The 26353-nt window shown below is 46.6% G+C and overlaps 1 protein-coding gene across 6 annotated transcripts in view; it reads right to left on the reverse strand.

Moving 5' to 3' along the window:
* Window positions 1–26353, reverse strand: part of LARGE1 (LARGE xylosyl- and glucuronyltransferase 1) — a 589892-nt gene that overhangs the window by 541072 nt on the left and 22467 nt on the right. Inside the window, exon 1 of one of the 6 annotated variants that reach the window (XM_065938590.1) lies at window positions 318–335. The exons of the other annotated variants lie outside the window; for them this stretch is intronic. The gene's annotated coding sequence lies outside the window, so the exon portion shown is untranslated. Of the gene's footprint in view, window positions 1–317; window positions 336–26353 lie in introns of those variants that run through there. 6 annotated transcript variants of the gene reach the window in all.

Here is a 26353-nt window from a genome sequence, read left to right on the forward strand (position 1 = left end):
TGATCCTCACGATCCTATTCCTTTATCCTCACCATCATCATCACCATTACTGCCACCAAAGCAGCACATAAGCTTTGGACAAGTCATTTACAGCCCTGGCCTGAATTTCCACATCGGTGAAGTGAGTTCTCATGGACCGTAGGACAACACGTGACACTTGGGCACAGTGAGGCCAGGCCGCGCTCACCCCAGACACTGGCCCAACTGGAGTGATTCTGGGGCCACAGTAAAGAGCCACGGCATTGGTCTCGCCGAGTAAACAAACAAGCCCCTTCCACTAAAATCAGATCCTATGAACAGAAAACATGCCCACTCACCTCTGCCCTGCATTGGGGAAGCTGCCCCCCAGAAGGGCTCAGAGTCAACCGCCTCTGGCAGCCTCGTCGATCTCCTGGCCCCAAAGGACGTGCAACCTTGAGCCTGAAGCGGCTGGACTCTGTGCTTGGGTTTATTATTTCTGCACTGCTCACAAAAAGCCCTTGGATCTGCGTGAGTATTTCTTTTTTTAACCCCTGGCATGGGCATTGCACGACAGAGGCACACCTTCATCAGCTTGAGCTGTCCCCCGACTAACAAAGCGCCATGAGGTTCACTGGTGTGGTCTCTGCTGAACGAGGTCAAACGGTGCCTGCTCCGGCCCCGGGGCCGGCATCCCCAGGAAGCTCTGATGTGGGAGGACCCACCCATCCAGCAGAACCAGCTCAGCGAGCTCGTCGCCCTCTGGCCTGAGAGGTGACAAGGCTGAGGGGCACTAGGTCAGGAGCAGGAAACTGCCACCCATTCGCTTCGTGGCCAACAGTGGGCCTCCGCCAGCCAGTTACAAATGAAACTATCTATGAACAGAAACAGAATCACAGACATAGAGGGACTTCCCTGCTGGTTCAGTGGTTAAGACTCCCTGCTTTGGGTTCAGTCCCTGGTGGGGGAACTAAGACCCCACATACTGCAGAGAATGGCCAAAAAATAAACAAATAAAAATAAATTTAAGTAAGCATCTTTAAAAGTAAAAATAATAATCATGGGAATAAAGAATATACTGGTGGTTACCAAGGGTAGGGGGCTAGAGGAAGGATGGAGTGGGAAGCTGGGGTCAGCAAATGTAAGCTTTTATAGAGAGAATGGATAAACAACCAGGTCCTACTGTACAGCACCTATATTCAATATCCTATGATATGGGACTTTCCTGGTGGTGCAGTGGATAGGAGTCTTCCTGCCAATGCAGGGGACATGGGTTCGATCCCTGCTCTGGGAAGATCCCACATGCCACGAAGAAACTAAGGCCGTGTGTCCCAACTACCGAGCCCACGTGCCTGGAGCCCCTGCTCTGCAACAAGAGAAGCCACTGCAATGAGAAGCCCAAATAGCGCATTGAAGACCCAGCACAGCCAAAAATAATAAATAAGTAAAAATGTAATAAACTAGGAAAATCTCTAACCAAAAAAAAAAAAATACCATGATAAACAGCAATGGAAAAGAACATTAAACAAAAGTATCTATGTATATAATCGAATCACTTTGCTGTTAAAACAACCTTGTAAATCAACTATGGTTCAATTTTTTTTTTTAATTAATTAAAAAAACAAACTTATAGAGCCTTTCTCCTATCGACTTGCATTCTTCACCCTCCCACGGCTGCATCTCACATTCCTCTCCCGGCTCCCACCAGGCTGAGGATCTGCCTCCTGCGCGGTCTTTCCCCATCCTGCCCACGTCACAAAATTCCGAGTTCAAGTCACCCACTGCACCCGCCGCCTCCTCCAACTCCATTCCTGCCCCCTGCCCTCTCACTCTCCCACCCTGAGAGTTCGTCCCCACTCCCTATTCCATCCTGTATTTTTTCTCTCTCTCCCTCCCCTCTCATGCCTCTCCTCTGGTCCTCTGCTCAGAGAACTTAAATGAGAAAATTTCTGTACATTTTTTCCGCAGACTGCACTGTGCCGTCCTACCTTTGTCAAACCCCAAACCTCATCTTTCCTCAATGATTTAGGCCTTTGTGAGAGTTGATACAGACACTACGGGCAGGCCACAAGAGGGACAGCCAGCTGGGGTGATGGCCATACTTCCCATGAAGGACACGGAGCACAGACACAGATGAAAAAGCAGGTTCTCCCCTGCTCCAAAGATGCCACCACGAAGGCCCGCACACACCAGGGCACCTCGTCCTTCAGGAGCATGGCCGACAGCCTTGCTGAGAAAAGAAGCACCTCTAACTGGATCTGATCTCAAAACTTTTTCACAGAGGACATGACCCAAACAACAAGGCGACAGAGGTGTAGAGGCTGGAATGGGGCAATGCGGACACTGTGTTAGTAGCTCAGTCGTGTCTGTGTCCAATTCTTTGCGACCCCATGAACTGTGTCCCACCAGTCTCCTCGGTCCATGGAATTCTCCAGGCAAGAATACCGGAGTGGATAGCCATTCCCTTCTCCAAGGGATCTTCCCGATTGAACCTGGGTCTCCCACATTACAGGCAGATTCTTTACCATCTGAGCCACCAGGGAAGCCCTCAATAGACATAGTTATGTTTATTATTTTAAGAGTCATAAAATAGAATTCATTATGTTTCTACTAGAACAATTTTGGTGAGGGAGGCTGTTCTGAAATACATTTACTCTTTAGGCGATAAATCCTAAATAAGCCAATCAAGGCTTTGATCACCATTCATTGGAAAGCATGCCATTAGGCAGCTCTGGGTTCAAATCCCACCTCTGCTACTTATTCCCGGGCCAGGAACCCACCCTGTCTGCCTCAGTTTCTTCGTCTGTAAACTAAGAATGCTAAGCCTCCTCAGTTATTTTTGACTCTCTGCGATCCCAAGGACTGCAGCCTGCCAGGCTCCTCTGTCCATGGGATTCTCTAGGCAAGAATACTGGAGTGGGCTGCCATTTCCTCCTCCAGGGGATCTTCCCGACCCAGGGATGAAGCCAGTGTCTCCTCTATCTCCTGAACTGTCAGGCGGAGTCTTTACCACTGCACCACCTGCGAAGCCCACTAAACCATCTAGAATACCTGACGTTGACCCTGTACACATCTTCATCATCATTTGCTGTTGTTGTTCAGTTGCTAAGTGTCTGACTCTTTGTGACCCCATGGACTGGAGCATGAGCCAGGCTTCCCTGTCCTTCACCATCTCCCAGAGTTTGCGCAAACTCATGTCCAATGAGTCAGTGATGCCATCCAGCCTTTCCCTCCTACCTTCAATCTTTCCTAGCATCAGGGTCTTTTCCAATGAGTCAGCTCCTCACATCAGGTGGCCTAAGTATTGGTGCTTCATCATTGTTATGTGAACATTTATTGAGTCTTCAACATGGCAGACGGTAAGTGTCTAACGTGGATTAATTCATTAACACGATAACCCTCACTGGGGACTGTTGTAATCCCACTTCACAGATGGACAGAGAAGTCGAATAACTTGCTCAAGGCCACACAGCAGAGCTGAGACTGTAGACGCTGCCTCTAGACAGTCTGGCTCCACACCTACATTGTCCAATCTCCGATGTTAGGTTCAGTGGACAGCAGAGAGTAAACTGTTCAACAGCTCCGTCGCTAGGATTATCATAATATACTGTCTTTATTTCTATAAACACCACTGCCTCCAGGGGGGTGATTTTTTATTTTGCCTTTTTGAATTAAATTTCCATCCTAGGGGCACAAAACCTAGTGTAATCGCTTATGTTTCTGCCTGCTATCCATTCCCATCCTGTTGGAAAGAAAGCTGGGCTCAGGGAACTGCCTGCCTACGCACGGCTTCACGGGTCAGGCTGCACTCTCTGAGCTGGAGAGGCTGGGGGGTGGCGGGTATCTGCACTCCAGAATTGTTGGCAAATCTCTCCGTGGCTGGGGCCAACTGCAGAATGACAACCACCACCTGTCACTCTCGACTGGGAAGCGGTGGGGGCAGAAGGCCACTCCACGTGGAGAGGAAAGCTCCCCAGCCTGACACAGATAGGCCCACCTCCGACCATTCCCAGGGGCCTGCAAGCTGGAAAAGGGACTGCCCTCCCCCGGCTCCATCCTGAGCGAGTGTTGACCAGTGTTGAAATCCATCATGCTCTGGGCAGCAGCCCCAGCTGTGTCCCAAGAGCCGACCAGCGCCTTCAGCTTGAACTTGGCAGCACACAGTCCTTCCACTGCGGTGGGAGGGAGCTGTTTGACTCTGTTTAATTGAAAGCTTCTCCCACCAGAGCCTGAGCGCATTTGTCAGCAGCAAGGGGAGATGGGAAGCCTGGGGCCGTAAGGAACAGCCCTCCCTGCTCCATATGCTGACACCTCCTGCGGTCCTACCCAGGATGGGCTCTACCAGCCAAGTCATTCTGGCAGGGAAGGTGGGGCCTTTGGTCCCTGTGGGCCTGGAAGCATGCCTTCAGGATAAATCCAGTATAGTACCATGGTAGCCACACCCGGATACTGTGAAATCCAGCAATCTCAACCTGAGCATCCCAGCCTCAGGACTGTAGGCAAAACGTCAGAGAAGAAAACCCAGGGGGTGGTCAAGAGCATGGGCTTTGGCACACCACAGCTCTGGGTCTGAATCACTGACATATTCTCAAGCCATGAGACCCGGACAAGCTGCACAGCCTCCGAGTCATTCTCATCTGTGCAATGGACAGGACAAGCAGCCTAGAACCCCAACCTGGAGACCATGAACCCCACCACTTCAATCTTTAGAATTCACTCAAAGGCATGGACACAAAAAGGTAGTCCGTTAAGTCAGAAACCAGGAGGGCAAGCGCCTTTGCGAGGAGCAAGGAGGCAGAGATGAGGGCCAGGGCGGGGGGTGGGAGGGGCAGGTGCCCAGGGGTACTGGTGATGTCCTACTCCTTGATCTGGGACCCGGTTATACAGGTGGACTCCCTTTGTAAAAATATGCCAAGCTTCACACTGCATGCTTCTTGTACTTTGCTGCTTGTAGAATGCACAATATTGTAGAATATGTTCAATTTTTAGAATTTACGAGAAAAAACAAACAAAAAAAGCTTTGGGAGGGATGTATAAACCAGCCTTTGACCTAAGCTCAGAGAATGAACATTGGATCTGAACATGCCGGTTACCTTGCCACGTGGCCCCCTTCCCCCAGGGCTTATCACAAGTTAAGTTCAGTTCAGTCTCTCAGTTGTGTCCAACTCTTTGCAAACCCATGGACTGCAGCACACCAGGCTTCCCTGTCCATCACCAACTCCCAGAGCTTCCTCACACTCGTCCATTGAGTTGGTGATGCCATCCAACCATTTCATCCTCTGTTGTCCCCTTCTTCTCCTGCCTTCAATCTTTCCCAGCATCAGGGTCTCTTCCAGAGAGTCAGTTCTTTGCATGAGGTGGCCAAAGTATTGGAGTTTCAGCTTCAGCATCAGTCCTTCCAATGAATATTCAGGACTGATTTCCTTTACGATTGACTGCTTTGATTCCCTTTAGGATTGACTGGTTGGATCTCCTGGCAGTCCAAGGGACTCTCAAGAGTCTTCTCCAACACCACAGTTCAAAAGCATCAATTCTTTGGTGCTCAGCTTTCCTTAGAGTCCAACTCTCACATTCATACATGACTACTGGAAAAACCATAGCTTTAACTAAACAGACCTTTGTTGGCAAAGTAATGTCTCTGCTTTTTAATGTTATCTAGGTTTGTCATAGCTTTCCTTCCAAGAAGCAAGTATCTTTTAATTTCATGGCAAATTATTCTCAAAGCCATCACATAATGATCAAGTGGCATCTGTAGACCCCTCCCCCCAGTGGATTTAGGGCTGTCCTATCCAGTGATGCCAACCCATCCTCACTGACTTGCACAAATGTTCACTGAGCAGCTACTGTGGGCCAGGCATGGACCCAGAGAAGAAGAAAACTAAGAATGCTCCTTTTTTCAAAAAGGCTTCCTTTCAGGTGCCTCCAGATGATTCCTAGGGCTTTCTCACCTGCAGCCCGCCCTCCCAGTCCATGCCTTATTGGAAGCCAAGAATCTCGTTAAGATTTTTTTTCCCTCCAAGATTTTCTGAGGCATCTAACACAGCAGGGCTCTGATACACGTGTATCATCTCTAGGTTAAGCTCTTTAACCTCTCCAGGCCTCAGTGTTCTCTTTTTGAAAATGGGAGTAATGACTCCCCCTTAGGGTTCTGAGAGAATTATATAAGATGAGGCAGTAAAACGTTTAGAGTGGTGCTCGGCGTATAGTTGGCACTTAATGCACTCTGGCTGTTTTTGTTAATTTATGCAAATTCCCAGTGAGCTGTGTCTTTTGCTACATCTGTCCGTGAAATTTACCTCTGTCTTCTTTCCCCATGAAACCCTACCAACCCAGAGCATCCACAGGTCATTTACCTTCTCAGAAAGGGGACCCAAACAAGGGAGAGAGAGACAGAGAGAAGGAGGGATGGGGATTGGGATAGAAGGGAGGATGGAAATTCACTTTCTCCGTGGAACCACTTTACCTTTGGCTTTGGTTTCTACCAACGTGGACGCTGTCTAGTACAGTAGCCATAATAACCACATGTGGCTACCGAGCACCTGAATTGTGCTACACATGTAAAACACACACCAGATTTCAAAGACTTTGTATGAAATGAAGAGTTAAAATATCTCAAGAATGTTTTTAATATACTTTGGCTATATTGACATATTACTAAAATTAACTTCACCTATTTCTTTTTACTCTTTTTTTTAATATGACTACTGGAAAATTTGAAATCTCATACATGGCCCGATATACATTTCTATTGTGCAGCATTATTTCAGCTTATCAATGTGTCTTCGTACACAAAGGCAGTTTTCTCTTTCACAGGAATTTTCATCTCAGTTCTTAAGATAAATGTTTCCTCTCAATACGGAAATACATTTTAGACCAAATTCCATGGATGGAGAAACTGAGTCTGGGAGAGATGAAGTGACCGGCCTAGGCGTGAGGCTGAGCAATGGAAGAGCCGGAATTCGACCCCAGGTGCTGAGCTGAGCTCTTGACTCTATTTCACTCCTGTCTCCAAATGAGATACTGATCTCCTTGAGATGGTGGTCTCTCCACACATTCACCCCAGGAGAGGATAAACTGTCTGTTACTTGTCACCAGGACCACCAGTGTGTGGCTGTGTTTTAAAGGTTAAGACTGTTTGGTACCTCGAGGGGGGCAAGGAGGAACGTGGCTTAACCAGGGTGTGAGCGAGCATTTGCAGAGGTAAGGTTAGAATGTGAGATGCGCTCACGCTTTTGATACCTGGCCCTAAATGACAAGTCCAGTCTTGGCTGCTTCTTACACGGAATCACTTAAGGAACTCGGGCTGCTGCAAGGCTCTAACCAGAGGGGTCACCTTGGGTCAGCTGTGCCTTACACGAACTACGAATGAATCTTCTCTGTGCCCCCTGAGATCTGGATTCTTTATGCCCATTTTACAGATGAGCAAACAAACTCCCAGGAAGGCTCAGTGGTCTGCCCAGTCATCCAGTTAGGACGTGGCAGAGCTGGAATTCCATCCCAGGGCTCGTTAGCAACGATGAATCCCGCTTTACACCTCCCAGTCTTTGCTCCTATGGTCCCCTGGGATAGAATGCCCCCTCATCCTCAGCAAGGTCTGGCTCAAACCACCTTTTCTGTAAAGTCAAAAATCTCTCTCCTCTTTCATAAACCCAATCACTCCTTTCTTTGATCACCCATGAACTTTAAACCTCACCTATCCCAGGTGGCTCAGTGGTAAAGAAACTGCCTGCCAATGAAGGGACATGGGTTCCATCTCTGAGTCAGGAAGATTGCCCTGGAGAAGGAAATGGCAACCCGCTCCAGTATTCTTGCCTGGAAAATTCCATGGACAGAAGAGCCTGGTGGGCTACAGTCCACAGGGTCACAAAAGAGTCGGACACAGCTTAGCGACTAAACGACAACAAATCCTGCACTTACCACTAAGTGTTAGAATTCATTGCTTACATGTCTATTATATCCACAACAGCCTGAGCCTCTTCAGAGAAGCCTTACCTTGTCCATATGTACAGTTTCAGTTCCTGGCACAATATCAGGCACATAGGAATTACTCAATAAATAATCTGTTGATTGAATGAAATAATCAACCAACCTGTCTTGACACCCTGGTTTTTGTTCTGCGTCCCTCTTGCCAACCAGCTTCCCTTTTCTGCATTCCGATGTTCCTCCCCACGGGAGGCTTCTCCGCCAATCTGTTTGCATGGAGAGAGGCCAAGTGCACCACTTTCGATTGTAGCTCAGTAACACCGATTGTCACCTCTCCACTTTTATTAATTGCGGGGTTAATCAAGCACTCCAAATTTTGCCCACCCACGCTAACATGAAAGCATTTCTGGATGGCCAAGAAAACAAGGTGTAAGCTGAAGCAAAAGGAATGACATCACAGTCTTTTGCATCTTGAGCGACTGCCATGTTTTTCCGAACCTTTGGGTCTGAGTCAGATTAGATGGAAGAACAGTCTTGATCAAAATCTCAGCCATGCATAGCTTCCATGCAGCAGGTAGGTACCTGAGTGAACTCTGATGTACTTGTTTATCTGAGTCCTTTCACCATCCTTTGAGATGGCTGTTATTATGCCAGCATTCAGATAAGGAAACTGAGGCTCAATGGAGAAATATGCTACAGACTCGCCCAGGGTCACCCAGCTGAATGAGACAGAGCTAAGATCCAGACTCATTCGTCATCACTGGAGGAGTCCTGCAGAGTCCCTGCCACCCACGACTTGATGGTCACACTCCTGCCTCTTCCTTGTGGCCTGGCTCACTCCCCCAGACCTACCACCCACCTGCTGGGCAGTCCAGTGAAGCAGGCAGCCTCAGGCAATCAACGTTTTCTTTCCTGTGCCAATGGTTTATCCACCCTTCTAGTTGTCACAGCTTAAGATGTTTTCATCTGAACCTCCCTCGAGATCTTGCTTTCCAGCTCTAAAACATTTTTCATCAGAACATTTTTGGCCCGTCTTAGGACACAGGTGTTGGAGGCAGGTATTTCCCCTGTCCTTCGCTCCTGCCTGCGGTGTCTCATCTGGTGGGCAGAAAACACAGAAGCAGAAGGACCAGAGGAAGAGGGAAGGGTTTCCTATACAGGAGAATGCACTTGTCAGCCTTCTGCTTGCAAAGGATGAATGTTACCCTTCCAAATTGTCCCCTTTCACTTTATAAGTAGCTTTTTTTTTTTCACATTCAATAAAGATGCCACAGAGGCCGCTGGGCCGACTCCTGATGACAGTCCCTGACAGGCTCCCATATGGAGAGTCTGACATTCCAGATGCCTCTGTGTACCAGGCTTCCAGAAGCACAGTTACCAGCCCCCTGGGACCGGAAAAGCCGTGCTGCACAGGAGACACGCCGCATGGCTTACTGTCCTGCCTAACGAGCGAGCCGCTCAAAGCCTGCAGCAGCCCAGGAGCCCCCGTGCGATGTTGCCACGTGAAGTCACTCTGGCTCTCTCTCGAATGAGCAGGTAGAGAATTGAAAGGCAAGATGAGCACGTGTGTGGGAAGGCTGACTGACCTGAGCCTCACCGCCTAGAGGGGGATTTGAGAAAGGGAAGGTCAAACAATTAGGATTATCAAATCTTCCAAACGTGGGTAATAAACTGACCCTTTTAAAGAAGAGCAGGAAGCTGGTAAAAAAGCACAGGTCTTATTTTATGAGACTACATTTCCATTGCAAATGAGTTCAGCCAAGAATCACAGGGAAGTTTGGTTTCATTGTTTATCCTCAAAATATAAGCCCCTGATTTAAAAAGTGTCGAAATACCATCTCCCTCCCCCAGAACATACAGATTTCAGACCCCACGGATCCCGTTTGGAGAAGAACCCATCTACCAAGCCGATCTCATCCTGGTTGAACCTGGAGGGTTCAGGAAATAAGTTTCATCACATTGTTACAAGGGGTTAAAGGGCAGTGGATGAAATAGAGAGCTGATGTCGAGGCTCGCTCTCCTGTGGGAGGACAGGATGCTGACCTCTGGGGCCAGTTCTCCAGGACTGATGCTGCAAAAGCCCTCAGGGTTTACCAACCAGAATGGGCACGTGACATGGAGCGACATCGACCCGAATTAATTCGGAGAGCAGGTGCGAACGCTCTGCACCAGCAAGACTGCCCCTGGGACTTCCCTGGTGGTCCAGGGGGTTAAGAATTTGCCTACCAATGAGGGGGACATTGGTTCAGTCCCTGGTCCAGGAAGATTCCACATGCCTCGGGGCAACTAAATCCATGCACCACAACTACTGAGCCTGTGTGCCGCAACTACTGAAGCCCAGGCGCCCTAGAGCCTGCGTTCCGCAACAAGAGAAGCTACCGCAATAAGCCTGTGTACTGCAAGGAAGAGGAGTCCCTGCTCACTGCAGCTAAAGAAAGCCTGCACAAAGCAACAGAGACCCAGAGCCACCAAAAATAAAAATCATTTTTTAAAAAAGGACCGCCTCTGTTCCTCCATACTCCTTGTCCATCTGCATCATGACAAAGGCCTATGACCTCGTGCAAGTGAACCTGTGTCTAAAGCTGGCCCAGCTTCTCTCCAGACTGGCCAGGCCTCTAGCACCCCTGAAAGGGGTCAGGGGACTTCCCAGCAAGGAAACATGGTTAGGGTGTAGGAAAAACACCCAGGATGAATTCTGCAGGAAAGCATGGGGTCTTCTGTTGAACAGCAGTGTTGACCTAGTCATATAAAGTAATTCACAAAGGGTCAATAAAGCACTTTTCAAATCCCAAGTTCCACACATTCTTCAGAGTAATCAAATGCACTTAACTACCCCACTCCAGCATCTGTAGGAAATTCCTAAGATTCAGTCTTGCGCCAACAGGTGTGTATTCCCTGCTTACAAACTGGAGCTCAGACTTCTATTTTCTTCCACCCTTCTACTTTCTTTTCTAGGATGATCTTGAACTCCAGGAGCCCAAAGTTACAGGGAGTTCAACAGACAGATAGAGAACTCTTTTTAATTTATCGCTCCATAATCCAATTTTCTTCACATTGGACCACAAGTCACCCAGCCTCCTCACAAATCCACAGGGGCTTCGAGACGTGACATACGGCTGGACAAATTATGTGGAAAATGGGAAAACTCATCATTTTGGGCCCCAGTTTCCGAATCAATAACACAAGGTCAGGTTAGAACTTTTCTAAAGGTCTCCCGGGCTGCCAGCGCTGAAGGAGCCAGCAGGAAGTTTTCATGCTTCAGCAGCCTCAGCCACGTAAGAGCTTTTCCCTGCAATGCAATGGAAGCAGTAACACATGAACCTCCAGCACCAGCGACATAAGGGCAGGGCCCCTCCAGAGCCAGGCCGATGCTTGGCTGATACCTTGTAACCACCCTGCGCAGCAGGGTTTCTCTTTTTAAATTTGTTTTTAATTGGAGGGTAATTGTTTTACAATTCTGTGTTGGTCTCTGCCATACATCAACATGCATCAACCATAGGTATACGTATGTCCCCTCCCTCTCTAACCTCCCTCCCACCTCCTACCCCATCCCACCATCTACCCCATCCCACCCCTCTAGGTTGTCACAGAGCACCTGATGGGTTTGAGCTTCCTGCCTCTTAAAAGCAAACTCCTACTGGCTATGTATTTTACATATGGTAATGTATGTTTCCATGCTCTCTTTCAATTCTTTCCACCCTCTCTTTCCCCTACTGTGTACACAAGCCTGTTCTCTATGTCTGTCTCCACTGCTGCCCTGCAAATAGGTTCTTCAAACCATCTTTCTAAATTTCATATATATGCATTAATATACAACATTTGTTTTTCTCTTTCTAACTAGGCAGGTTTTGTTAACTCTGCTGCAGCACAGAGAAAACGAAAATTGAATGACACTGAGTGGCCCACCCAGGATGGCAGAGATGGTAAGCAACAGAGACGCAGAACCAGCATTTCTCAATGCCTTCCATCACTGTCACCCTAGCCGGGTCACCCTGAGCGCTGCCTGAATTGAAGCCCCTCCTACATGGCACCCCTCCTTCATCTTTGCCCCTGATGGGCGACTCTCAACATAGGAGAGGTACCACTGTCCGTGATGAGTAACTCATGCCATTGATCCACTGACCCCGGCCCTCAAGGGCTTACACGTGTTAGTCACTCAGTTGTGTCTGACTCTATGAGCCCATGGACTGTAGCCTGCTGGGCTCCTGTCCATGGGATCCTCTAGGCAAGAACACTGGAATGGATTGTCATGCCCTCCTCTAGGGGATCTTTCCCACCCAGGATTGAACCCAGACCTCCTGCATTGCAGGTGGATTCTTAACCGTCTGAGCCACAGAGAAGTCCTGATCTAAGCCCCACTCCCCTGGGACCTCGTGCTCCAGTACCTTCTCCCTGCCTCCTCCCTTGCAGCCCTGTGACAGCCCTGTGTTCACTCAGCCAGCAACTGAGAAGTGGCCTCAGGGCCTTTGCACTTACCTCAGCCTTAGCTCTTCCCCCAGATGACCCATCTCTTCACCTCCTCCGGTATCTGCTCAAATCACCACCTCTGAGAATGCCTTTGTGACCAACTTAAACCTGCCAACTCTAACCACCACCACCATAAACACACACATGCACACACACACACACACACACACACACACACACACACCCCTCCCTCAACTAGAATATGAGTTCCCTGAGGATAGGGACCTCTACCGCTCAGTTTATTAATAGACCCACTGTGCAAGAGCAGTGACTCACACATAGGATTCAATAAATATCTGTATGAACGGATAAAGAAAAAAATTAGATTTGAATGAAGGACCAGTCCATCCTAAAGGAAATCAACTCTGGATATTCATTGGAAGGACTGACGCTGAAGCTGAAACGTCAATACTTTGGCCACCTAATGTGAAGAGCTGACTCATTGGAAAAGACCCTGATGCTGGGAAAGATTGAGGGCGGGAGGAGAAGGAGATGACAGAGGATGAGATGGTTGGATGGCATCACCCACTCAATGGACATGAGTTTGAGCAAGCTCCGGGAGACAGTGAAGGACAGGGAAGACCAGCTTGCTGCAGTCTGCGGGGTCGCAGAGTCGGACATGACTTAGCGACTAAACAACTGCCTCAGGGTGGTCTCTGCTCACTGCACCACCTCTCCCCATTGCAGCCAGAGCTTAAGTCCCACGAGGGCAGGAACTGAGCCCACAGAATTGGCCTCAGTCCACATGGGTTTCCTCCCATCGACTAGTCATCACTGAGCTGCTGTCCCTCCAGCCTGGGGAACATATCACTTTAAAGAAAGCACTTGTATATTTGCAAAGGACACAGGCCTGGGTCTCCATACACATACATGGGACCCCTTTCCTCTGCTGGTATTAAAGAGCATGCTCTTTACACACTACATTCAGGTGAGTCCATCCAGGAGAAGCTGCCCACTTATCACCCTCCATGTCTCTTCTGAGGCCCCAGCACCACACCAGCCCTGCAGCATGCCTGACGTGGGAAGGTCCAGGTCCCATCTAAGTGACTGTGAGTTTGGCTGGAGTGTCACAGCAATGCGAGGGATCAACCAGTGGGAGCTGGGCAGGGCCAGATGCGTGCGTACATGCATGCTAAGTCACTTCAGTCCTGTCTGACTCTTTGTGACCCCCACAGGGACTGAGGCCTGCCAGGATCCTCTGTTCATGGGGTTTTCCAGGCATGACTACTGGAGTGGGTAGGTTGCCACGACCTATTCCAGGGGACCTTCCCCACCCAGGGATCGAACCCACACCTCTTATGTCTCCTGCATCAGCACGTGGGTTCTTCACCACTAGCACCACCTGGGAAGCCCAGGACCAACCAGATGGGGCAGGAACTCAAAGAACAGACGCCACCACCCGCAGCGCTACCAGAAGCTCTAGGTTGCTACTTACACCACTGGGGGCCGCACCCCAGCCTCTGATCTGCCTGCCCAGGGAAGGGAGGCCCCCCACTTCCCGCAAGTCACCATCTTCATGGCACCCATGCACTGACATCAAAAGCCAAGCCTCAGGTCTGAGAGACAGTGACAGGAATGCCTCTAGCTTTCCCAGGGACTCAAAACCACCTCCTCCATGGCTCTGAAGCCCAAGCTCCCTGCGCTTCTAAGGTGCCTGGCCACCATAGAGGTGGTCACTTGAGTCTGTCATCATACCAACAGCAAGTGCACTGGGGAGACTACTTAACAGAGGAAAAAAAAATTTTTTTTAAATAAAAGAACAGGACTTCTCTGGGAGTCCAGCAGTTAAGAATCTCCCTGCCAATGCAGGGGGGTATGGTCTGGATCCCTGGTCTGGGGAGATCCCACATACAGAGGGGCAGCTAAGCCTGTGTACCACAACTACCAAGCCACGCACCCCAGAGCCAGCGCCCCACAACAAGAGAAGTCACCAAAATGAGCAGCCCACTCACTGCAACTAGAGAGTAGCCTCCACTCGCCACAGTTAGAGAAAAGCCTGTGCACAGCAAGTAAGACCCAACCCGCATGGCCAAAAATAAATGAGCACATAAAGAAAACTTTAAAAAATTAGGTGAAAGAACAGGTAAGAATCTGGGGGGACTAGGAATATTAACAGGACTTCCCAGGTGGCACTAGCGGTAAAGAACCTGTCTGCCAAGGCAGGAGACATAAGGGACGTGGGTTCAATCCCTGAGTTGGCAAGATGCCCTGGAGGAGGGCATAGCAACCCACTCCAGTATTCTTGCCTAGAGGATCACCATGGACAGAGGAGCCTGGCGGGATACAGACCATAGGGTTGCAAAGAGTCGGACATGACTGAAGCTACTTCACACGCAGGAATACTGTGTCTGAGGGATGAATGGGGCAGTTTTCAGATGATAACTCCTTTCATCCCAATGCCCTGATGAAACACTGCTACCCCCATTCCACCCACATGGAAACTGAGTCTCTGCCAGGAAGTAGCAGAGCTTGCTTCAAACCCAGTATTTATGGCACAGCAATGTGTACCCATCCTGCAATATTTGGCCATTCGTGGTCATGTGAATAACCCAGAGAATACTTGTATTGAGATAACATCAACATGTCAATTTAAATTCATGCCAAAAGTTGGGATAGTAGTAAAGAATCCGCCTGCCAATGCAGGAGACATGGGTTTGATCCCTGGGTCTGGAAGATCTCCTGGAGTAGGAAATAGCAACCCACTCCAGTATTCTTGCCTGGAAAATTCCACGGACAGAGGAGCCTGGTGGGCTGCAATCCATGGGGCAGCGAAGAGTTTTAAAAAGTGACTTAGAGAATACCAGCAAGCTCACACTGTTGGAGAAACAAATTCCCAGGAAGTCTTCTTTTCAATTTTGTCAAAATCTTCGACAGCCTCTAAAAAGCCCCTCCCTGCCTCATTTTCAACTGCCTCTCTGTGGTCCTCCCAATCCAAGAAATGCTGTGCATTTGGTGGGTCAATGTAAGAAGGATGCTTCTGTATCATAGATGGGGGTAGGAAAGTGGCCAACATCGGAGCCCCTCCCACCCACAGAGCACCTTCAAACATATCCTCACACAATCCTCAGAACAGCTTTGACAAACACTTCACCCTTTTTAGAGGTGTGAAAACCGGTGGTGCTCGGCAAATTTAAGTCAGATGCACGTGTAGTCAAGGATCCAATTTGTTTTTCCTACTTTTCCTTAATTTTCAAAAAACTGAAGTATAGTTGGTTTACAATGTTGTGTTAGTTTTATATATGTGTATATATTCTTTTTTCAGAATCTTTTCCCTTAGAGATCATTGTAAGATATTGAGTATAGCTCCCTGTGCTATACCGTATGTCTTTGTTTATCTATTTTATATATAATAGTACACATCGGCTAATCCCAAATTCCTAATTTATCCATCCCCACTCCCCTTATCCTCTGGTAACCATAAATTTGTTTTCTTTGTGAATCTATTTGCTTTGTAAATAAGTTCATTTGCGTAATTTTTTATTAACAGATTTCACATATAAAGGATATCATATGGTGTTTGTCCTTGTCTGACTTACTTTACTTATAGACAATCTCTACATTTAACCATGCTGCTACAAACGGCATTACTTTTTTCTGGCTGAATAATATTCTATTGTATATATATATATTTATCCATTCATTTGTCTCTGGATACTTGAGTGGCTTCCATGTCTTTGCTATTGCAAACAGTGCTATTATGGACATTGGGGTACATATATCTTTTCAAATTATAATTTTTTCTGGATAATAGGCAAGGACCTGATTTAAACTGAAGTCTGGCCTGACCCTAAAACTTGAACTTCACACAGGACACCATTTCATTCCTCCAAAGAGAATCCTACCTTCTGAAGCAGAACTGGCTGCAGTGAAATGACTAGAGCCTCTAAAACTCTCCCCAAGCTCATTTATGAAGTACCATGGTTCTCCTTTTAATTACAGAAGGCTTTCCTCAAGCCCCTTCATTCAATATAAATGAAAATGATTCTTATTCAATCTTCTCATCTTCCTGTTTTAACTGTCAGGTTTGCAAGTGTAGTGCTCTGATTATTCTCATGGCAAAGGTCCAGAAGGACTGCTCTCTCCTGGGCTAGGCAGCCTCTTGCACACCGACCACCACACCCCAGCATCTGTGACAGCCTTCTCAATTGGGGAAAAGAAAATGCAAGCTTTGGAATCCATCCATTCCTAAGTATGAGATTTGGAAGCTGGAATATACATCTTTGGAAATTCTGCAGAAGGGCTTCCACAAACAAACTTTGTTTTCTTGGTCCCTTCTGAAATTCTAGCAAAGGCAGAGGTCAGACTCTTTTCAAATGGGGCCTCTGTTCAATCAACTTATGTCAACACCATTGATGGAGAACATTCAATGTGGGGAGGTGGGCTCTGGGGGTCCCCAGGGGCTCATCAGTGGGAAGGAAAGGAGACCCCAAAACCCACAGCGGCACCGACATAAAATGCCAGCATCACAGACAGGTTCCAGCCGCTAGCTTCTCCACAAGAGGATGGGATCATTTGAGCCAGACCTTGAGTGGAGAATGGTCTGGAGTAACCAGAAGATTGGATGGGTGGTAGACAGAGAAGTGAACAAAAGTGTATTTATTCCTTGAGTATTTACCAAGTGCTCAACGTGGAAAAGGGACTATGCTTAGGACCAGAAATACAATGTGGTCCAGGAAACCAGACGTAGCCCCTGCCCCAGTGAACTGTGCAATCTCAGAGGATAAACACATGGGCAAACAGGAAGATCAAAACAGTCAATCTGAAAGGAAATCAACCCTGAATATTCACCGGAAGGACTGATGCTGAAGCTCCAATACTTTGCCCACCTGACGCGAAGAACCAACTCATTGGAAAAGACCCTAATGCTGGGAAAGACTGAGGACAGGAGGAGAAGGGGGTGATGGAGGATAAGATGGTTAGATGGCATCACTGACTCAATGGACACGAGTTTGAGCAAACTCCAGGAGGTAGTGAAGAACAGGGAAGGGTGGTGTGCTGCAGTTCGTAGGCTGCAAAGAGTCAGACATGACTTAGCAACTGAACAACAATCCCTACATATGAACCTTCACATTTCGGCTTTCAAATATGCAAAAGTGTGTTCACATGTCCAATCACGTAAGTCAATTTACATGTCTGGTGTACACGGTCATTTGTGTGCATTCTCTACAAATGGTTGTGCTTTTGGGTACTTTATAACAGAGTACAGAGTACAGAATCTTTAAGCCCAGAAAGTCCAGAAGAGTAAAAGCCATGGTGATGTAGCTGGTACTGCTGTACTTCTCAAGGTACCATACTGTAAGATAAAAATGATTTTATTTTTTGTGGTTTTTATGTACTATTTATGTGAAAAGCATTATAAACCAGCTACAGTACAGTACTCTATGGCTGACTGTGGTAGATGGTACCTAGGCTAACGCTGCTGGACTCAGGAACCAACCGGATGGACTTCCGAACATGCTCTTGGAAGGGAACACGTTCATATGCAGGGGACTTACTGTAGCACACCCGCCCTGTCTGTGCTGACAGAGAGACCTCCCTAGCCCGGCGGACCCACGGGGTCCTCAGGGCAGGCGGGGAGCAATGGTGGTCGGACCCCAGAGATAAGGCAACGGGGACACGGGGCAATGGGTGCTTGCTGTGTGCCAGGTACAGAGTTAGTACAGTTTAGGTGTGAAGAGCACGGGTCTGGGGGTTCAAATCTTAGGTGCTCCCCTAACTAGCCCTGTAATCTGAGCAAGTTATAAACTCCAAATTGTAAAGTAAAGGTCATCATAAGGTTTTTTGGTAAGAACTTAAAATGTCAAACAGATCCATTCATACAGAGGTTTAAAAGAGGGCCTGGCACATAGATGGTGCTTAAAAAAATAAAATTGTAGCTATTTTTTAAATTAACCTATACAACTCTTAGGATTTTTTTTTTTTTAATGACGTATAGTTGGTTCCCTGGTGGCTCAGTGGTAAAGAAACCACCTGCCAAAGCAGGAGCTGTGGGTTTGATCCCTGGGTCAGGAAGATCCCCTGGAGAAGGAAATGGCAACCCACTCCAGTACTCTTGCCTGGGAAATCCCATGGAGAGAGGAGCCTGGCAGGTTACAGTCCATGGGATTAGAAAGAGACAGACACAATTTAGCAACTAAACAACAAAATAATTGGTTTACAATGCTGTGCTGGCTTCAGGTATAGAACAAAGTGATTCATTTATACATACATATATCTTTTTCAGATTCTTTTCCATCATAGGTTATTTATTGTAAGAATCTGAATATAGTTCCCTGTGCTATACAGTAGGTCCTTATTTATTTTATATATAGTAGCATGTATCTGTTAATCCCAAATTCCTAATTTATCCCTTCCCCTCTTTCCCGTTTGATAACCCTAACTATGTTTTCTATGTCTGTGAGTCTGTTTTGTAAATAAATTCATTGTATCACTTATAGACTCACAGGTATCATACATTTGTTTTTCTTAGTATGACAATCTCTTGGTCCATCCACATTGCTGCAGATGGCATTATTTCATTCTTTTTTTATGGCTGAATAATATTTCTAGGATGTGGATTTTATCCCTATTTCACAGATGAAGAAACTTGAGGCTTAGAAAGCTATTAAGGCACTTCACCAAAATCTCACAGGAAAATGCTGAAGCCAGGATTCAGATTTGGGTCAATTTGAGTCTTAAATAAATAGTTTCAAAAACTTCAAGGTAAGGTTACCTTGTAGTAGGCTACTTCAGGTATATCTTATACCTGCACAATTCCGAGGACTATTTATCAAGATCATTATCTCAATTATAAGTTAGCCTTATTAGGTAACAATTCCTCAAATCTTTAGGTCAAAGTAGGCCATAATTCCTTTGTGCTGCCTCAGTTTCCCTAAAGGGACAAGTATTGGGAAATTTGGAAAGAAAGAGGTAATGAGCCTGCCGAGACTCAATCTTTGTAGCTTTACTGGTCAGAGCAGCTCAGAAGGTTCATGGCCAGTGTCTCCCTCAGATACCAGGTCGGAACAATAATCATTTATAACAGAGCATCTACTATGTTCCAGAAGCTATAAACTGCAACCTCACATCTCCTCTGAACGCAAGCCACCTACACCTCCCTTGTCTAATTCAGGGTCCTTATCTGAGACTCATTCCAGAGTTAACCATTTCCAGAAGGTGTTACCTTTCTAGGTTATACCAAAGGCGCCCCCTCTGTGTTCTTCCAAACACTGATCAATATTTCCTACCTCTCTGCCATTGACCTTGCCTGTTTTATAAGAATCAGTCCAGGAATCTGTCTCTCTACCAGACTATGACTTCCATATGGATGTAGATGAAGTCATGATTCCTTTTTAAGAGATTTATTCATATTTTCCTTGAACAAACATCTTCGGAGCACTTACTCTGTGCCAAGCCTCATGCTTTGTGCTGGTGATAGAGAAATTAACAGAAAGGAAGTCAATCAAACAGGAGAGTCAGGTCAGGGAGTCAGGAATGACACTTTGACGTCACTGCGTGGCTTTGGCAAGTAACCTCCCCTCTCTAGCTTGGTTTATCTGGAAAGTGGCATTAATATTAGTATCTATTACTGTCTTTTAGGAAGATAAGAGGGTTACATGACATCATGCCTATAAAATGCTGAGCAAGCAGATCCATGACACTCAGTATGCAAGCCAAACCCATTCTGGATAATTCTTTGTGAAAAGCATTGTAAATGTTGGCTATTATCAAGGGGGTTGGGGTGTCGCTTTCTGATACCAAAGAAGCTTTAAGTCTTGAGTCTTTTTTTGTTTTGGTAACAGTGAAAGCAGTTATTGGGTATTTAATGGGAAATTGGCATAGTGTACCGGCTCAGATGAGAAATCAATTTTGAAACATCACATATTTTAAATTCAGAAACCTAGTCAATGTTTTTCTACTCTAAACTTTGATACATCATCTAAAAACACCTTTTCAAAGCCCACACCCTCATGAGGCTTTCTTTGATCCTTCACCCAGAAGACTCCCCCTCCTTTTTTTTTTTAAATTGAAATATAGTTGACTGACAATGTTGTGTTAGTTTCTGGTGTATATAAAGTGATCCAGTTATACATACATATGCATATTCTTTTTCATATTCTTTTTCACTACAGGCTATGCCAAGATATTGAATATGGTTAGTTCCCTGTGTTATAAGAAGGACCTTGTTGCTTATCTATTGACATTTTATAAACAATAGTTTCATCTGCTAATTCTAAACTCCTAATTTATCCCTCCCCACTTCCTTTCCCATTTAAGAACTACAAGTTTGTTTTCTGGGCCTGTGAGCCTGTTTGCTTTGTAAGTAAATTTGCTTTGTACCATTTTTTTAGACTCCACATATAAATGATATATTTGTCTTTCTCTGACTTCACTTAGTATGGTCATCTCTAGGTTCATCCATAGTGCTGAAAATAGCATTATTTCATTCTTTTCTTATGATTAATATGCCATGGAGTGTGTGTTTATCACATCTTCTTTATCAAGGTCTGTTGATGAACATTTGAGATGCTTCCATGTCTTGCCTACTGTAAACAGTGCTGTTATGAACACTGGGGTACATGCATCTTTTCGAATTAACAGAAGACTCTCCCTTCTTAAACTCCCCTCATATCAAGTCCTTTCTGAGGGCACTTTCTCTACCCTGGAAGAGTTACTGATCTTGTCCTGGCCTTCCCACCACCGTCACTAAACCCTAAGTCTTCCTGCAAACGGGATCCACATCACACAGGGGTCATATCATATCCCACTGTATCGGTCATCTGTTGTATAATCACACCACCTAGCATGCCACCCCAGGAAGCAGTCTTGAGGCCACAAGCATTCATCTTCACTCATGCATCTGCAGGTCGGCTGGAACTCCGGTGACCTCAGGTGGACTTGGGTTCTTACTGAAGACTCTCGGCCTGGCTGGGCAGCTCCATCCCAAGTGTCGCTCATTCTGCTGCTCCCTGGACCAACCAGGCTACTAGAGCATGCTGTTCTCGAAGCAAAGGCAGAGAAGTTGGGGTGGGGGGAGGAGTGTGGAGAAAGGAGAAACCCTCAAGGTCTTCTAAGGACTAGGCTCAGATCCAGCACACCCCATCACCTCTGCCTTGTCCTTCAAAATAAGCCACAGGGTTAAGTCCAAAGTCAAAAGTTGCAGAAAACAATAAGATCTTTGGGTAAGAATTCAGAAAGGTGTAAAAGAATTGGGTCATTCATACAAACAGCAAACCACATACACCACCCAGATGCCTCACACATATAAAATAATCTTCAGACACTGAATGAATGAATGAATACTGAGTAAATTTCAGCGTCTTCAAGACACATGACAATTTACCAGCAGTCATTATGAATCCTAAATCTGGTTCATCAGTACCACTCTCATTAATATTAGTTTATGATGGGTCCCTAGACACCACTGTACTTTAGCTGGAGAGGTGGAATTTCAAAAACTTGCATATACACATGATTATTCTTTCATGGCTCTCTGATTACAAAATGAATCAATATATCCATTCACACTTGGGAGTCCATGAGAACACACACAGCAACCTGCTCAGTAAAAGAAGGAAAACATGACACCGTTGTGCCTACATGGGGTGGGTGGAGGGAGATGAAGAGAGAGAAGGTGAAAAATTGACTTTGAATCAAACCCATGGTGGTTAATTTCCATTTAACTACCTAGCTGAGACTAGAGGTTCCACAGAAACACATTAAAGTCCGTGAACTTATGAAATGATGCATCATTGAAGCCACAGCAGGGGAAGAGGCACCGTTTAGAAGACATTAAAGATTCAAAGCCTGCAGAAGTGTCGTTTTTCGTTACAAGGTAATTGCTAAAAAAAAAAAAGAAAAAAAAATACATTTTAATTGAGAAAGGAGACACCTGTTCCAAAAGGAGAGGCAAAATAAAATTAACCTTCAACAACTCCCCAGTCCCGCTGCCCCAGAAATACCCACAGCTCCCTCCTGGAGCTCAAGCCAAGGAATGAGTCTTAGATGAGTCTATTTCTCCCTCTGGATCCCATTGACACCAGCTACAAGCCACCATTTGCTCATTCACTCCACAAATATTTATTGAAAGGCTTCTGTGCAAGACAAAACAGGGCAGAAATTTCTGCAGTCATCAGCGTATACTCAAGAAAACTGCACGTCGTATTAACAGTGATGCTATCGGGAAAACGGAGCAGACGGAGGAAACCAGTGGGCAGACTTAACAGAAAGCTGCACATTTAAAGAGAAGCAAAACCATCAGGTGTTTCATTTCCCTCAATAACCTTAGGTTCTTCATGCTTTAACTTTGAAAAGCTTGTAAAATCAACCACCAAATGAAACTGCAGAAAACACCCAGGACAGGTAAATTATTGTCATTTGCTCTGGCAGACACAAAGGTGGGGTAACCTAGCCACAAGGTGTTTGCAATCAAGAGGTACTCAAGTAACACAGAAGAACCACAAGGCCCAGATTTAATCACTCACTCTGAGCAATGGCAAAAGGCAGCCCATGCAGATACCAACAGCTGACTTATTACGGCCTTTTAGGCATGTGCCCAGAGAAGGCAATGGCACCCCACTCCAGTACTCTTGGCTGGAAAATCCCATGGACAGAGGAGCCTGGTGGGCTGTAGTCCATGGAGTCGCTAAGAGTCGGACACGACTGAGCGGTTTCAATTTTCACTTTTCACTTTCCTGCATTGGAGAAGGAAACAGCAACCCACTCCAGTGTTCTTGCCTGGGGAATCCCAGGGACGGGGGAGCGTGGTGGGCTGCTGTCTATGGGGTCGCACAGAGTCGGACACGACTGAAGCGACTTAGCAGCAGCAGGTGTGTGCCCCAAGCCCTCAGTCCCTTTCACTGTGTATTGAGTAAGGAGCGAGATCACAGCACTAACAGTGGAGGGATCCATCAAATCCAGAGGAAACCACAAGCCTGCCTCCCTGGGTCCCCAAACTGGGTCCCTAGAGGCCAGTCTTGTGAGACTTGACTCTACAAGTCCAAGGCTGGAAGCACACAGGGTCAGCCTCTCAATGGGGTGGGGAACTGTGGCAGTGGTGGGACCATGCCCCATCCTTAGCCTCTGTCTTCTCTTTCTCCTGCCCAACTGCCCATCATACGAAGGCCCTCCTTCCACAGCTCTGAATCGGGGCATTACGCTAATCTCCTGGGGAGTTTTGGATCCCAGCACTCAAGCTGCATCCTAAACCAGCTGAATCAATATTTCCAGGGATGAGCCTAGGCATCTGTAAACATTAAAGCTTCCCAGATGACCCTAATACACAGGGGAAACCTAGAACACTCTCTCTCCCCCTCACCAGGCTGTCATCCATCCCTGACCATCTGGGCTCCTCCACCATTTCAACTTAAGGTTTCAGCTATGCCCCTCAGCTCCACATTATCCCACTGTGGTTCAGTAGGAAGGATTCATCAGAACCTTCCAGGTGGCCTGCGTGTAGCAACTCTATTATCCAAGCAAAGCTGGGACACACGATCTGGCAAAAATACCCCTGTACTCTTTTGCAAGGCAAGTAAATTAGAGCACAGTTTGGTGTTCTAATCCTGGTCTGGACACACACAAGCTTCATGTGACCTTGGCCAAGAAAATGAAGCCCACGGCGTATCAGTGTGTTCCTCTGTAAATCAGGCACTGTGATACCAACCTCACTGGGGCTGATAGGAAGACACAATGAGAATCATTAATCAAGTGTCTGACATATAGCAGGTGCCTCCCTACCTCAAATGGCAGGGGCTTTTACTAATTTATTATAAGAGAACCAGTCTAATAAGCATTATATACCAACACAGAATATCTGGGACAGCTGCAAAGTTTATGGGGACAACGAATGAGGAAGAATATCTGAAATTAGAGCCACCTTAGAAAAATCTGATTACCTGATTTTCTGTAATGAGCATTGTGACCGAGAGGTAAGACATGGGTTTATGCCTGAGTGGATGGAGATAACAGCTCACTTGCACAGAAGTGAGTGGAGGTGGTATCCTGGGTCTCAGAACTCAGTCATTGCATTAAAACCTACTGTTCTCAAAATCTTGTAATATTGGAAAAAGAATCTGAAAAAAAATACATATATAGACATAGATAAGCTGTTTATAGCACAGTGATCTAAACCTGAAATTGTGCTACAAACCTGAAACTCACACAACACTGTAAATCAATTATACTTTAATAAAAACAACAGACAACAAAACCTAACTGTTCTTCCTTAAGGGATGGGACACACCCCTTAAGGCAGAAACCATAAGGGAGGAGGAAGGAACCAGAAGGATGAAGTGGCCCTAACAATGAATGTACCTGAACATATGCAGAAAAGAGAAAAACAGGCTATCCACAGACTTCCAGGGCACAATAAGGGATGAGAGAGGTCTGAGGCTGTCTGGGGCAGAAAGTGAGGATGGAAGATATCCACAGAAGCCTCCGATGAGGCTCTGTGTTAGCTATTGATGTGTAACAAGTTACCACAAAGTTGGTTGGCTTAAAATAGCACTTTATCTCACAGTTTTTGTGGCTCACCAGTCTGGCCATGGCTTAGCTGGGTCATCAGCAGAAGAGAGACTCACAAGGCTATAATCAAGCGGTCCCCAGGTGGAGGCTCTGGGTGGATGGGGAGAATCCACCTGTAAGCTCGGGTGTTGGCGGAATTCACTTCCGTGTATCCATAGGACCGAGGAGGTCTTACCTTCCTGCTGGCAGCCGACTGGATGTCACCCTCAGCTCCTGGAAGCCACCTACGGTTCCTTGCCATGTGGGTTTCTCCAATAGCACTGAGCCAGCAAGGAGAGCCGCTACAGCAAAGTCAGCCAGTAAATGCAGTCATAGGAGTCTCACCCCATCACCTTTGCTTATCCCGTTGGTGAGGCGAGTCCTGATCACTCACACCCAAGTGGATGTGATTACCCAAGGGCATGAACGTCAGGACATGGGGATACAGTGATCACACAAAGGCATGAGCATCAAGATGTGGGGACACAGTGATCACAGAAAGACATGGACATCAAGACGTGGGGATACAGCGATCACACAAAGGCATGAACGTCAGGACATGGGGATACAGGGAATCGGTCTCTTTTTTCCTTATGGTAAAATATATAGCCATATTCACCATTTTTGAGTGCACACTTCAGTGGCATTAAGGACATTCACACTGTTGTGTAACCATCACCACCATCCATCTCCAGAGTTTTCATCTTCTCAAAGGGAACCTCTGCACCCAGACACACTAATGGCCCAGGCCCTGGAAACCCCCGCTCTACTTTCCTGTCTCCACGAATCCGACTACTTGAGGTATCTAAGTGGAATCATAATTATCTGTCCTTTGTGACTGGCTTATTTCACATAGCATGATACCTTCAAGGTTCATCCAGGATGGTTCATGTGTCAGAAAATCCTTCTTTTTAAGGCCGAGTAATTGGTGGCTCAGTCGGCGAAGAATCTACCTGCAGCGCAGGAGACCAAGTTCCACCCTGGATTGGGAAGATCCTCTGGAGGAGGGCACAGCATCCCAATTCAGTTTTCTTGCCTGGGAAATCCCATGGACAGAGAAGCCTGGTGGGCTACAGTCCACAGGGTCACAAGAGAGTCAGGCATGACTTAGGTACTTAACCATGAACCACAATCACCAACATTCATTGTATGGCTATAACTGCACTGTGTTTTTCCATTCATCTATCAATGGACATCTGGGTTGCTTTTGGCTATTGTGAGTAACACTAGTGTAAGCCTGGGTGTTCAGATATTCATTCAAGTCTCTACTTTTGATTCTCTGGGATATATATCCAGAAGTGCAATTGCTGGATCACATGGTACTATGAACACTGTTGAGGCTCCACCTACCTCTACTGGAACAGAGTGGCTTGGGAACCTGTTAAGATTTATAGGAGCAGAGAGTGGGTTAAAAAAAAAGTGCCAAAGTAGCCAAGAGCAGTGTAACACAGCCACACCACCTGTCCCTCAATGGTGCCTTGTGATGTTGTACAAATATAACTGTGTTTGCAGGGACCCACCTACA

Source organism: Muntiacus reevesi, chromosome 1 (assembly GCF_963930625.1).
Source record: "Muntiacus reevesi chromosome 1, mMunRee1.1, whole genome shotgun sequence".
Taxonomy (NCBI): domain Eukaryota; kingdom Metazoa; phylum Chordata; class Mammalia; order Artiodactyla; family Cervidae; genus Muntiacus; species Muntiacus reevesi.